General features: G+C 43.7%; 1 long non-coding RNA gene across 2 annotated transcripts in view; it reads right to left on the bottom strand.

The window, feature by feature from the left end:
* LOC308619427 overlaps positions 1-15,404 on the bottom strand; it is a 118,388-nt gene that overhangs the window by 85,583 nt on the left and 17,401 nt on the right. The window lies entirely within an intron of this gene.

The following is a 15,404-nucleotide window of genomic DNA, read 5'->3' on the forward strand; positions in this document are numbered from 1 at the left end:
TTTAAATGTTAAGCATTATGCATCACCATCATTCCTGCTGACTCAAGGGCTAATTTTGAGAGTGTTGGCAGGAGGGCAAATTGATGCACCCAGACATTTGACAAAAACTGCATTTAGACTCCAAAGCTTTCATTTCATAGGGAGTCTGATATGGTTATATTACCAAAATCTCAGAAAACAACAAACTTAGACAAAGTGTGACTTTAAGTTATTGCAAAAATGAATAAGCAAGAAATGAAAACATATGTCTGCACCAAAATGTGTACACAGATGCTCATAGCAGCTTTATTCATAATAGCTGAAAGTGGAAACAAACCAAATGTTCATCAGCTGATCAGTGTATAAACAAAATGTGGTATATCCATAAAATGAAATATTACTTGCCATGAAAAGAAGTGAAGTGCTGATACATGTAACAACATGGACTAACCTTGAAAACATTATGCTAAGTGAAAGAAGCCAGATATAAAAGGCCACATATTGTATAATTCCATTTATATGAATGTCTGGAATTGACAAATCTATAGAGAAAGTAGATTAGTGGTAACCTAGGGCTGGGGAGAGTGATGAGATTGAAGGGTGAAGGCTAGGGGGAACAGAGTTTCTTTTCTAGAGTGATGAAAATGTTCCCAAATTGATTGTAGTGATGGATGCACAACATTGTGAATATACTAAAAGTCATTGAACTGTACACTGTTAATGGGTGAATTCTATGGTATGTGAATTATGCCTCAACAACGTGCTTTTTTAAGAAAAAGAGTTTATAGGAGCTTTATTCATAGGTGCCAAAACTGGGAAGCAACAAGATGTCTAAGGTGAATGGATACATCAACTGTGGTACATCCAGACAACTGAATAGTATTTATTCAGCACTGAAAAAATGAGCTATTAAGCCATGAAAATACATGCAGGAACCTTAAATGCATATCACTAAGTGAAAGAAGCCAATCTGAAAAGGCTACCTACACACTGTATGATTTCAACTATATGACATTCTGGAAAAGGCAAAACACTGGAGAGAGTAAAAAGATTGGTGGTTGCCAGGGGTTAGGGTGGAGGGTGCAGTGAAGAGGCAGAGCACAGAGGATTTCCAGGGCAGCGAAACTACTCTGTGTGATACTACAATGGTGGAGACATGTCACTATACACTTGTCTAAACTCATGTAAACTATGGGCTCTGGGTGATAATGATGTGTCCATGTAGGTATGATTGTAACAAATGTCCCACTCTGGTGCTGCATTTTTTTTTTTATTTCCTTCCTCCCTCCCTCCCTCCTTCCCTCCCTCCCTTCTTTCCTTTCCTTTCCTTTCCTTCCTTTCTGCTGTGTTGGGTCTTCTTTGCTGTGCGCAGGCTTTCTCTAGTTGCAGTGAGCGGGGGCTACCCTTCGTTGCGGTGCATGGGCTTCTCATTGCAGTGGCTTCTCTTGTTGCAGAGCACGGGCTCTAGGTGTGTGGGCTCCAGTACTTATGGCTTGTGGGCTCAGTAGTTGTGGCTCACAGGCTCTAGAGCACTGCCTCAGTAGTTGTGGTGCACAGGCTTAGCTGCTCCGTGGCATGTAGGGTCTTCCCGAACCAGGGATCGAGCCCATGTCCCCTGCATTGGCAGGCGTAACCACTGCACCACCAGGGAAGTCCTGGTGCTGGATGTTGATAGTGGGAGAGGTTGTGTGTGTGTGTGGAGGGGTGTTGGGGGGGGTCAGATGGCATATGGGAGCTCTGTGTTTTCTGCTCAGTTTTGCTGTGAACCTTAAACTGCTCTAAAAATTAAAGTCTAAAGAAAGAAGCAAAGGAGGGTGAGGAGGAAGGGGGTGAGGAACAGGAAGAGGGCCAGGGCAAGGACGGAGAGGAGGAGGAGGTGACCTCACAAGGCCCATCTCAGTTGGCACCACGTCTGAAATTTTCCCTGCCTCTCTCTCGTCTTCCTCCTGGCGGAAGAATTAATTGCTCTTTCATCTGTATTTTCATTGTGTTCTTATTCCTACTTCTTTTATAGTTCATATCACTTTATTATAGTTGTTTGCAGGCCTTACTTATTGAACTATGACCTGCCTGAGGGCAGAGGCAATGCCTTATTTTCTTGATATTTCTACTAGAAATACTACATGGTAGAGTTCAATGAAAGTGTGGTGTGTGTATGAACGAAGAACATCTTAAAGCGGCAGTGTTAAGTTCAGTTTTAAAGGATTCTACTCTAGAATCTGTTGTTCTTCAGGCTTTTTGGTAACCTAAAAAAAGCTCCCTCTACGTGGCTCATCCCTGGGACCGTGGCCAGGATGTGAGCGAGAGCACTGAGGACATGTGACAATCCTAGACAAACGACTTATCCCTACTGAGTCTCCTCCAATAGGCAGCGTACTATTCTAGTAGAGCTTTTGGAAAATACTCTTTCTTGGGGATAATCTAACCATGTGCAGCCTGAAATCTGGGACCAGACTTCTGTGTAGTGACGAAGGTCAACTGGGAAGATGTCATTGGGCGGAGAGGAGAAGATCTCACTCTACTGAAAGCCACCACTGCCACCTCAGGATGGCTGCCTGAAATGCTCTGGTGAGAGCTTTATTACAAGGCTTTGGGGTTAGATATATGTAAAATGTGTGACATGTGTTCCTGGGAGGGATGACATTTTAAACTTTTATTATTCATTTATACCTTACTGAGAATCATATGTAATAGAGTTCTTGAAAGTAGGTTTTAAGAGGGCAATAGAGAAAACTTATCAAGATACTGGTGCTGAGAATGAAAAGGAAAAGGTACCTAAGAGGTGATAGGATGCCAAAAATAGCTTTTCTTTACTTCCCAAATTTGGCCTCATTTAATGAATAAAGTGAATATTCTCAATCACATAACCACTTTAATTTTAGTACCAGGGCATACTTTTTAAGAAGTCACTTATTTATATTGTTTAAAATAGTAGCATTGAGAATGTGGGGAATTTAGTAGGCAGGGCTCTACTACTTACTTGCTCAACGATCTAAGGAAGTTTCTTCCCGTCTCTGAGCTTCAGTTTTATTTACTGATAAAATGGGCACAATAATACCTGTACTGTTTTACATCACAGGATGTTTGTGAAAATCCACTGAGATCACTGAAAGCAAAATGTTTTATAAATTAGACAAATAAATTTATAATTTATCATTGATGTTAGTCTAGGAAGGATAAGTGCTGTGAACTTCTCCTACTAAATACCAATGGAGTTTATTTGTGGTTGGTACAAAAAGCAAAAAAAAAGTGCTGTACATTTAGTCCTTTGTTTCTTTCAATTTTGAAGGAGCTCTACCAGGTTCTGAAAAGGAATCTTATTAACATTTTGAGAAAAGCCTTTTTATTGAAACTTCTTGTAAGTTTTACACGCAAGGCACACACATGTATGTAAGGATATCTAGCCAACATGTGCCCTTTTAAAAGAGAAAAGCTCTTCTTTAACCATCTTCTCCAAGAATCGTTAATTTGTATCAGAAAATTGGAGAGGCATGCAGGGATACCTTCCTAAGGAGCATAAAATGTCTGAGCAGTTATCACCCACAGTATCTGTCCCTTCTCTGATCTATTCCAGAGATCACTTGCCAATTCACAAATGCCATGGGGGACCTCTCCTGTGCGGTTATGTAACTCTTGACCTGTGTAGGGCTTGCCCCTAACACTGCACCACGAGGTCCTTAAGGACAGAGCCTGCGACTTACAGGTACTTGTGTCTCCTAGTTTCCAGCAGGAAATATTTATTAAATGAAAACTTGGCTGAGGCTGCATATCAAGGTCAGGAGGAAGTGGTGCCTCTTGGCAGATTTTATCCTCAGGGTAGGTTACCTGTTCCTGCATAATTGAAAGAAGACTCTGTGGGTTTGAAGGCTGTCTAACCCTTTCACAGGAGATCAAGTAACTGTGCTAGGCCATGGGTGTCAAATAAAGGGCATCACAGTTTAAGAAAGACATGAGAAATTAGGAGACAGTTCAGAGAACAGCTATCATGAAGATAAAGAGTTTAGAAAGGAAGATGTAGGAAGAGGGGAGGGAAATACTGGGATTATTTAAACCTGACAAGAGGAGCCTGAAAAAAAGCATGGCAGGTCATTGATTTTCAAACATTTATGGGGATGATTTTGTAGAGCAGAGCTTCTCAACCTTTGTGGCAAGGCACACTTAAGAAAAGATGATATTTACAGGGCCCACAAGGATAATCAGGTAAGGCTGCTCAAGACTCGATTCTTCTCTAAGGCTCTGACATTCCTAGGTCCCACCGTGCCACCAGAGGGCTTAGCACAGCCTTTGGGTAGTGTTATGGACAGAATATTTGTGTCCTACCAAACTCATATGTTGAAACCCTAAGGCCAATATGATATCATAGTATTAGGAGATGGGGCCTTTGGGAGGTGATTAGGTCACAACAGTGGAGCCTTCATGAATGGAATTAATGCTCTTATAGAAGAGAACTCACAGAGCTCTCTCACCCACTTTTTCTGCAGGGTTGCTGGGAGAAGACAGCTGTTTACGAACCAGGAAGTAGGTCTCACCAGACACAGAATCTGCTGTTGCCTTCATTTCGGACTTCCCAGCCTCCAGGACCATGAGAAATAAGTGTTTGTTGTTTAAGCACCCAGTCTATGGTGTTTTGTTACGGCAGCCCAAACTGACTAGGACAGGGATTTGTGCACATGTTAGAAAATTGATGTCCCCTAGTCAGGGACTGTCTGTATTTTAGGTAGAGTAGGAAGAAGTAGGGTCAAAACAAAAGATGGAAGATTGGAATAAAATGAGAAAACACTTTATTCTTAGATTTGAAAATACCAGATTGGTTTGTCAAAGGGGGTATGTGTGTGTGTGTGTGTAGCATGTCCTAAAAGTCTTTATGCAGTTTAAGCTTCACTAACTTCAGAAAAATAAGTGCTACAGACTTATCCTCAAGATCTCGTGAAAGTTTAATTATTTACATTTATTTTATAGTAACTTTAGTTTTGTGAATGTTGAATAATGAATTCTTCATTTTAATTATTTGAGTCAGCCCCTCTGACTGAAGATGGTAATGGCTGACTGCAACAAAAAGCAAAATTCCCTAGTCAACATTCACAAAACTGGATAAAAGAACTTTTAAGTTCTTTAGAACTGGGTTTGCATAGTGAGAAGATTCTATAGGAAAGATGGATTTAAGGACATATATGATCCTGAGTATAAATGTGTGGGTACAAGCAAAAATTCCAGACAGTATTTCAGACACTTAAGGCAGTGGAATTGGTGAGACCTAAGTCAAGTTTCTATCAAACAGTAGAGGGGACCCAGGTAGTATCTGGGTTACAGATGGGACAAGCAGAGAATTTCATTACCGTAAATATATGAAACCATGAAAGGATGGAGTTGGAAAATAGGATGGCAGGGTAGGGCAGAGGGACCTGGAAGGCCCAGCAGGGGCGGAAGGGGTTGCTGGACTGGTGGGTGGGGGAGGGGCCGTGGACACACCCTCTCCATGTTGTCCCCTCCCCCACACTCAGAAACCCTTTGTGACTCTTCAGTGCTCTGTGATGCAGGCCTGGGACTGCTCAATAACTTCAGTAACTTCAAGCAGCCTTGTGATTCAGAAAACGGAATTCAGAAAATGGAACGCTCTCTCATTTTTGAACAGCTTACTGACCCACGTCCGAGCTGTGACTCAACATCCTTGGATATTGACCAAAACCTCGTCGTCCTGTGCGGGTTGGGGTTGCTTCTTCTGTTCCTGTGGTACCTGGTGCGCTTGCCATTTTCATCTATCTTTAGTAAAACCAAAGACATCCGAAAGGTAAGCAGCCCTGGGTGAGCCCCCAATGGAGATTCTTTATTGTTGTTTCCATTTCTATTCCCACATTTTAAAATGAGTTTGGTTGGCTCAGAGAGACACCTAAGATGGGAAGTTCAAGGAGAGGAGAGAACACCACCCTCCTAGGGAAAGAAGCCAGGCAGGGCTAGGGGTTCAGGGGGGACCAAGGCTTCCAGTTGAAGCCCATGTCCCATCTGAGTGTTTGGAGAACTCCAGGATAAAATCCCAAACAGTAATTCTGTGGCCCTGGGTTGGGTTATTTAGAGAGTTTGGGATCTCTGCAGGAGAACAGAGTTCCCCATTGCTTGATCATGCCTCACATTCTCACGTCAGGCATCACTCGACAAAGCCTTCCTTTGTGCTGGGCTGATCAGAGCAGCAATGCTGAGCCTCTGAGCATAGGCTGGAGCCTGAGCTCCAGGATACAGGGTCCTATCTGAGGGACATGGACGTGACTGTTGGCCTCAGATGCTAGGCCCTCCTTGGGCAGATGACTTCTGACTGAGAATATCAAGTGTGGACCTCATAGTCGAAAGTCCTTCTTTGAGTTTGTCAAAGAAGAAAAAAATTGAAAGCATTTTAAACCTTTAAAATTGATAAAAAGAAGGAACATAAAGTTCTGTTAATTAAAATACAGTCATATTATTCATGGATAATGAATATCTGAGTTTCCTAGAGAAGAGTGAGAGAAATGAGCCCCAGCCCTTCATTCTTTTCTTTTGTTCTCAGCATCAGGGCAGAGCCAAGAGGAGAAGGAAAGGTGGAACACCAAAAGGTAAGGTTCTGCCTATCCCACCTGAACTCTCCAAGGGTGACCCTTCCTGCCTTTTCCATGAGATCCAAGGTCCCTGATCTCTCAGGATGTCAACTGCTAGGTACAGTTTCTCTCAGAAACCAGAGTTCTCAGAGGAGAGGCTTGTGGGAAGGCAGTCAGAGCCTGAGACACTTCTCAGATTCCCTGCTCTGCTCATCGCTGGGCATGAAGCAGTGATGGACCTGGGCAATGGGTGTTTCCCAACAGGTGGCCAGGTGAGATGTCAAGAGTCAGAACTTCTGTGTCCTGACTTTGTAAAAGTCCTTTGACTTCCTGGATGATCAGATCCCTCTCTAAGGCAACACTGATCTCTGGGCTTCACATGGTGGTTTTGAGCATCACATGAGATAAAATGCATGTGAAAGTACTTTACAAGAAGCAACATACACATGTTAATATCATTGACCATTTGACCTCATCTACTAATTCTTGGGCCTTTCAGAGTCTAATATCCCAAGGGTTTCCCATAAGGGGACTCCTTTATTATACCTATGCTTCTACCTTCATTACATATAACCCACTCTCCTGGTTTCTCAGGTTGGAGATGTCACCAGACAGAAACAGAGGAGAAAACGCAGCTGATTTCTATTCTGAAAAGGTGACTCTTTCCTCTTCTTTCCTGATCCCCCCTTAGCATGTTCTATGCAATTCCAGGGATTCAGTGCAACCTGCTGTAGTCATGGCAGGGGGTAGCATAGGAATGAGTATGTGATGAAGGCCTTGAGGTGAGGGCTATTGAGCATGTTGTGAACTCATGGATGTGGAGCAATGTGAAGGGGCAGCAGGCTTCCAGTGACCCCACCCCTGCCAGGCCAGCAGGTCCCCCTTTCCTTGTTCTGGTCCTGGTTGCATCTTTGTACTTCCTGTCTTCTGCAGCCCCCTGGGCCGGCACGATGACACCACCCACTTGCGTCAACTCTTATGTCCAGACCCCTTCTGTGAGGTGTGTAATAATGCAACTGCTGAGGTCAGTCGGCTGCTACTCCCAGAGGCCCTGGAAGATTCTACTTCCTCTGTGTCCCCGTTGGCTTCCACAGCTTCTGTGACTGAGTCATCGTTTACTCTGTCCCCTGCCTTCTCAACAGTCCCTCCAAGGGACCTCACACCAGCCTCTCTGCTTGAGCCTTCCCCAATGCCCCCCTCCGTTCTCTCCCCTAACCCAATGACCCCCTTAGTTGACTCTTTTTCACCCTCCCCATTGGGTCATTCTCTGGCACCAGAGCCTTTTCCTTCCTTGGATTCCAAATTCCCTGTGGACTATTCCCCACCCCAACCCCTTGCCTTTCCCCGTCTCCTACCACACGACACTCAGACAGCAGGTCCTGTTCTCCCACGAGAGGTCACTCTGTCTCCGGATACCGTTTTCTCTCTTGACCCCACCCTTTCCCAAGATATCAACCCCTTATCAGATCTGTCCCAGGCAATGAATCACCCCGATTCTTTTGCTTGTCGTCATGCACCACCAGCTCTGTCTGTTTCACCACAGCCAGACTGCACTTTATCTGTCACTCAATCTAAATCAATTGCCATCTTACTGAAGCCTGTTCCTGAGAACTCACTTCCAGAAAGCCCTGGTGTAATGTTCCAGCTAGAGGAAGATGTGGGGAAAGATCTGGGACACAGCCTAGAGAATGGCCCAAAAGATCACCTGTTGAATGACCCAAAGAGCTCTTCAGGTAAGGATCTGGGGTATGACTCTGAGAAAGACCTAAACAGTCAGATGGTGAGTCTCTCAGAGAAAAATTCAAGGGTGTCAGCAAAGAGTCTAAGTCGGAGACAACTTGAAAATGTCCTAAAAGTACATTTGAGCAAGAAGTTGGAGGAAATAAATAAGGGTCGGCTCCCTGAGACTGTGTGTAATTCATGGCATGCTATCAAGCAAACATTGCTTCTTTCTGTGAAATCCCACACCCAAACAAAACAGAGAAGTTTGCCATCATCAGTGGGTGAGGCCTACCCCCTGAATACCTTCCAGGACCTGACTATTGTTGATTCCAGTCCACAACAGATGCCGGAAGCCCATATTAAAAGGTTTCATATGAGGATGTTGTGGGCCCTTCCCCGCAAGGTCCTTGAATCCATCCAGATCTTTAAATTGAAAGATGCCGCATGCCAGTCCTTGTCTCATGCCAACTTGCCCTCCTCAACCAATGTGATTTCTGAGGCAGACTCCAAATCTGGGAGCTTCAAGTCCTTTAGAGGAAGCTCTAAATCTCTCCATGGAGACAAAGTGGGAACAACAAATTCAGCCCCTGACCTGGATCGTTCTCTCCCTGCCACCTCACCTGTGGGCAAAGGAGGACAGAGGGTCCTGAGACAACCACGCTCTGATGTCAACCGTGGGCTGGCAGAGGGTGTTCAGAGAATTAAGGATGCCAGACAGACTCGTCTGCCTGTCTCCCTCTGCATCACAGGGAAAGCAGGTCATAGACAGACTCAACCAGCCAACAGATATCCCCAAAAGCTGCTTGCAAAGCAAGCTGGGGCCAGATATGAGCCGAAGCATAGGAGTGTGAGTTCCAGTGATAAAGGAGAAATGCAACAGGGCAAAAAGGTGGAGAAGTCAGAACCTGTTTCAGTGCCCAGATGGTCTAGGGAGGTATTCACGGCTGAGGAGCTTGATACTCTTCAATTAAAAACTAGTGACATGTTGGCAACCAACAAGCCAGGGAGCTCCCAAATGATAAATGTGAATGAGAATAAAGTAGAAACTACCGTGACCACTGGAAGCCCCCCACCCAAATTACCAGTTCCCCAAGATCCTAAATCATTAGACCTTAAAGAACAACTGTTCAGTGAGTTAAACTTTAAACTGGAGAACAGAGAGCATAGCCAGGCTCAAGGCCAACCCACTGACACATCCCTTGCTTCAGATAACTTCACTTACGAGGCCTCACTGACTCATGCCCAGGGTGTCTCAGGTGGGGACATGGGAGCTTCCCAGGTGCTGCATGTCCATTTGGAGGACAGAGGAATCAGGATGGAGCAGCAGCGGGAACCTTGGGTCCCTAAGCATGCCTTAAGGAGGTGCCAGGATAAGAATTTCCCACCAACTGCAAAGAGAGTGAGCCCTCTGGAGCCCAAGGCAGAAGAGCTTGATCGAGGGGATAAAGGGTTCAGGACATCCCAACTTAGGAGGAAGAGTTTCCCTACTCAGGAGATGGTACTAGAGAAGACACTTGCGAGCAAGTCTTCCCAGATCCTATCACAGAAGGGACAGCCTCTTCCTGAAGGCCATACCAGAAAAAGAATGAAGCACTTCTTGCAATGGCTTTTTTTTTCTGGGATAAAATACAAAAGGCAAGAGGATGCCCAGGAAAAGGGCAGCCCCATATCAACTGTGCAGAACAGAGGCCTAGTTAAAAGTAGAGCTGCCTTTACTGGGACAACTGAAGCTCAGAAAATCGCGACAGACATCAGGAAGTTCCTAGATGAGAAACCGGGGTGTCAGTATGCAATGGATGTCACCTACTCTCAAGAGCCCCTTCCTTCCCCAGTGCAGTTTAGGAAAACTCAGCAAAAGGCGCAAGTGCAGGTCTGGACAGAGCCTGTCCAGGGGCATCCTTTCAACCACAGGGCTCCCTCCTGTAAACTGACAAATATCAAGTCCTGCCATCAAGAAGCTATCTTTGCTGGCCAGAGTTATCCTCCAAGTAGTACAAGACAGATCAGAGATAAGAAGAGACACCCCCAGAAAGTTGTGGCATTCAAGGACCAGCGACTGTGTCACAAACATCCCCCACCAGTGTCCCACAGGGAGCCTGTGCCCCATCCAAGCCCCACCCGCAGGCGTCAAGCTGGCCAGGCACCCACCACTGCGCTCAGCACTGCTGAAGGCCCTGTGTTCAGACATCTGTCTCTACTGTCTAGACAGAAAACACTTCCCCAGAATTTCCAGGGATGAAGACTTCCCATCCAGAAGTAACTCCTTCCTTGTAGAGATTATTGATTCTCCCCAATAAATATTTATCTAATAATAGTGTATCTTTTCTGTGTACTGTGTACTGTGTTGGGGGCATGGGTTTTGGGTAACTCAGGGCTTATGTGTAAGGGAAAGGAAGGAGATAGTTCAGCTCTTACTGATTGCTTCCTTTGGCTTTGGCTAAAAGGTGACCAGTCCTCTGGAGTTCTTGCTGAGAAATAGATATTGTGCCCCTTCCACCCCCGCCACCCCCCCGCCCCGCCCCAAAGCCCATTTCCTCCCTGATGAAATTTGAGGAGATGGGCTTTGTCTTCTGCCGCTTAGCTTAGCCTTAATGAAAATGTATAGCAGCCCACATCTCCCCCCTCACTGAATGTTTTATATCCTTTAGAGAAGTAGGGGAGATAGGTCTTTTATACCTGAGGAGCGTTAAGTACAGGTATACTTTCTGAAAATAATGCTAAAGAAGAAACAACAGCTTAATCATTATTTAGAACTCAGTGACCAGAGGCTCCTACAGGGGGCTGAACCCTGAATGGCACTATTTGGGCGGAGGTGTTGCTCTACTGGACCCTGGGCTACTTGTCGTAGGGTCCAGGAACAGCACAGCAGCTGCTTAAGAATCTGTTATGTGGGTCATGTTAATGTATCGGGAGAGCATACTTTAAACTTCACATGGAGGTTTCCTTACTAGAAAGGCACCCTGGGGAAGTGGTTCCCCTCCCGGGGTATTTTTTCAGGCTGCTCAGTTGATGACTGTTTTTTTTTTTTTGCAGAGGAAAAGCACCACTCAGCTGTCAGTGGTAAGAATGTTGACCAGGCAGCCACCTACCTCCCAGGGTAAAATACAGCTGAGAGTAAGCAAAAGATGTCTTAAAGTGAGTGGGAAAGTAAGAAAAAGTGAAGGGAAAGAATGTCCTTACTGGTGGAACAAAGTTCGTGCCTCATCATTCCCATATTCTGACCCTGTCCTGCTCCCCCATTCCTCAATCTGATCCAAGCACCATGTCCTTGAGGCTGACCAGAGAACTGCACGGCACACTGATGCCTTATATCAAAAAGGCATGGGGGTGTCTTTGAGTACTAAAACAGTATCTCCAAGGATGTCATCAAGATGGCATCCCCCTCTTTGGGGAAGGTGATCATGGTGCTTTCCCTCCATCTATGCTTGATGGGAATATACAAGATATTGCCCTTACTGTGTACAGTTCACCAATCAAGATAAAGGTGCCACCACTGATATTAATAGCCTTGGTGGAGCCGTGGTACACCTCCCCAGGATACCTGCAGCTCATGAACCAGAGGTGAGTCCTAGACTATGCACTGGGGTATCAGACATTTGGGGGCTTACCATGGACCTCCTTTTTTTGGCCAAGGCTGCACACATACCCACCCTTACAGTGAGGTCTAGAGGGAAGGCAACTCTACTTGTACAGACTGGGACTCAAAAATAGGGTGAGTATCCTAGAGAGCACCTGAGGTAGTTTTTCCAGAAAGACTTATGGATACTGGGTGTTAAAACAAAAAAACAAAAATAGATGTCCACTACAGCCTTCTCTCACTACTTTTATTTTCTTATCCAGAGTTATGACATTGATCCTATAATATCTGAAGCTTATGGTCACACAGAGAAGGCAGATTAGGTGGAGCCCCCGGGAGAGGGACAAAAGGTGGGAGGGGGCCCAGGGTGGGGAACATGAAGAGGTGAGGAGTGGTGGAGGGCTCTAACCTCCATGTGGATAGACCTATCAGTAACCCAGCTTCCCTGTTCCTACATCATCTCATTTTTACTTCCATTCCAGTGCAGTCACTGCCACACTGTAGAGCTTATTACCAGGAACACTTCTGCCATCTGGAATAATACAGTCTGACATTCCACCCTTTGGCCTCATCCTCCATCCTTCCAGCTTATATACTACTTGTTAATTTTTCAACTTTAGGTCGTTTTTCCACTTACTCTTCCTCTATCCACCAAGCTCTTGTCTTCTTTTTCTTTCTCTCCAAGGTAGGCTTGGTGGTCTATCAGGTAAGCAACATTTAAAAAGCTCCACTACAAATAGGTCCCATCCAATCACCTTTAATCCTTCCCGTCTGGCAAAATCCCCTATCTCTGCCTTTTCCAGAAATACCTTCCCATAAGTAGCTGATGACTATTGGATTAAATCTCACAATCAAGTCTACTGATGCCATGATAAATTCAGCCCTCATGCTACCTGGAAATAATGCATCCATTCCACAAGTTCTTATTCCATGCTTACTAACATGTGAACAAAACAAATGGAACTTAGGTCACTGTTTCCTTAGTCCATTTTCTCTCCAGTGCTACTCAAATCTATTTCAAATCTCCTTCACTTTTCTCAAATTTAGGCCATCTCCACTTGCTCAGCAGATGTGCCAAACCACCATTCACAGAGGAACTAGAAGTCATGAGATGGGAAATTTTCATCAAAATCCTTAAAAAAAAAAATTCCCATTCCTTCTTTCCTTCTTCCTTCCTGTTATATGGAAAGAAGTTTCTTTCCCAATGTCAAAGGAATTACACTTCCTGAAATTTCCTTATTGAGAGATAGCTAAACTCTAGTCTTGATGGACTGATCACCCTGGCCAGGTATCCTTTTGCTCCCTCCCTCTCCTTATGAGTCACTCTACATCTTTTATTATTTTTAAAGCTTTTTAGTACAAAAATGTTTAAACATGCACGAAAGCAGACAGAACAATGTAACCTCCCATACACCCCTCACCCAGCTTTCACAGTTATCATTTGGCATGTGTGATACATCCCATCTTTTACACTATGATTAAAGTGTAAAAGCCCATTTAAACATCTTGTCATCTATCTCTTAAGACATATGCTATGTGCCCATGTCAGAGCTCTCACATTTCTTTGATATTTATCACCTGTGGTACACAGTTATTCACAATAGATGTACACAGCATTGGTGACAAAAAAGCATTGTGCTTTAGAGGCTCTGGCAATCAGTTCTGCTCTGCCTTTTAGTCAACCCTAAGGAGTCATTTGAATGAATTCCTCCCTCAACCCCATATAAGAAGTAATCTTACAGGTCAAATTCAGTGCACAATATTGCTTTCCCTTAATCACACAGTAACTATAACATGCAGAAGGAATATAAGTAGTAAACTGTGCATGTTGATAAAGACTTGACATTACTATATGTGTTTTCAAATATTTACAAGAAAATATTTTTCCTGTCACATAGTTAAAATGAGCTATTGTGTTTCGAGTTAAACACAGTAGATAAAACACACTTGTTTATCTTCTCTCTTTCCCCAAATGCCATTAAAAGCAAGAGTAGATGAAAAAAAAAACTAAGAGTAGGTGAAAAGAGGTTCAACATCTCTAGCCATCAGGGAAATGAAAACCAAAGCCACTATGATATAACACTTCACACACACAAGAATGACTAAAAACACAAAGTCAGATTAAAACAAGTGTTGGTGAGAATGCGGAGAAACTGGAACCCTGATACACTGCTTGTGGGAATGAAAAATGGTGCAGCTGTTTTGGAAAACAGTCTGGCAGCGCTTCAAAATGTTAAACATAGAATTACTATGTGACCCAGCAACTCCACTTCTAGGTGTATACTCAAGAGAAATGAAAACATATGTCCACACAAAAACTTGTAAACAAATGTTCATAGCAGTATTATTCATAAGAGTTAAAAGGCAGAAACAACCCAAATGTCCATCAACTGATGAATGGGTAAATAAAATATGGTATATCCATGCAGTGTAATATTTTTGGCATTAAAAAGCACTGATACATGATACAACATGGCTGAACCTTGAAAACATGCTAAGTGAAAGAAGCCAGTCACAAATAACCACGTATGATTCCATTCATATGAAATATTCAGAATAGGGAAGCCAAGAGAGGACAGAAAGTAGATTAATGGTTGCTTAGAGCTGGGAGATGAAGGGTGGCGGGTAATAGCTAAAGGTTACGGGGTTCTTTCTGAAGTCATGAAAATGTTTTTAAAATTGTGATGCACGTATCTGTGAGTATAGTAAAAATCATGGTATTACACACTTTAAATGAGTAAATTGTATGGTATGTGAACTATATTTCAATAAAACTATTCAAACAAAGGATTTAGAAAGAATAAGTGCTTAAGGATGACTAGAAGGAGAGAGGATACAACAAAAGATGTCAACACATTTTTGGAAGTTGGAAATCTGGTGGAGGAATGGTAACTGGCGAGCAGAGCAGACGAAGTGCTGGCAAACCAATTCATACCACAAAACGCCAGAAGACGGATGACCTGGTGGCACCAGATCAGAAAAATTAGGGGTTCCATGCTGTAAACATGTTGATTTTTTTCCTTCTTTTTTTTTTTTGTACTGTGTTTAATTTAAAAAAATTTGTTGGTGGGGAGGGTGTGGTGCTCTTCTTCAGCATTTTGTAAAATCCTGTTGAAATGTGCAGAGGATCCCAGGTTTCTTGCCTGGGACAGAATGTGAGATAACTTTTGAAGCTGGCATTACACATTTCTGGGGTTTGGGTATGGTGATGGTGGTAGCTGCAAGAATCAAAGGCAGAAATCCCAAAGTTTAGGTAAAATCCAGGACAGCAGGCAATGGTCCATTTTTTAAATGTATTTATTTGAAAATAACTAAACTTGTGGAAAAGATGCATGGATGGTAAAAACTATGTACCCTTTATCCAGACTTACCTACTAACATTTTGACCCATTTGAGATCTCTCTCCTCTCTCTGTCTCTGTTTCTGTCTCCTTCCCTTCCTGCCTCCACTCTCTCTATATATGAATACGCACACACACACACATATGAAAAATATGCATACATTTCTGAATATTTGAAAATACATTTCATGCATCATCCACCTTCTCCTTGAATATTTCATTG

This window comes from Mesoplodon bidens (genome assembly GCF_964165515.1).
Source record: "Mesoplodon bidens genome assembly, chromosome: 6".
In the NCBI taxonomy this organism is placed as follows: Eukaryota; Metazoa; Chordata; class Mammalia; order Artiodactyla; family Ziphiidae; genus Mesoplodon; species Mesoplodon bidens.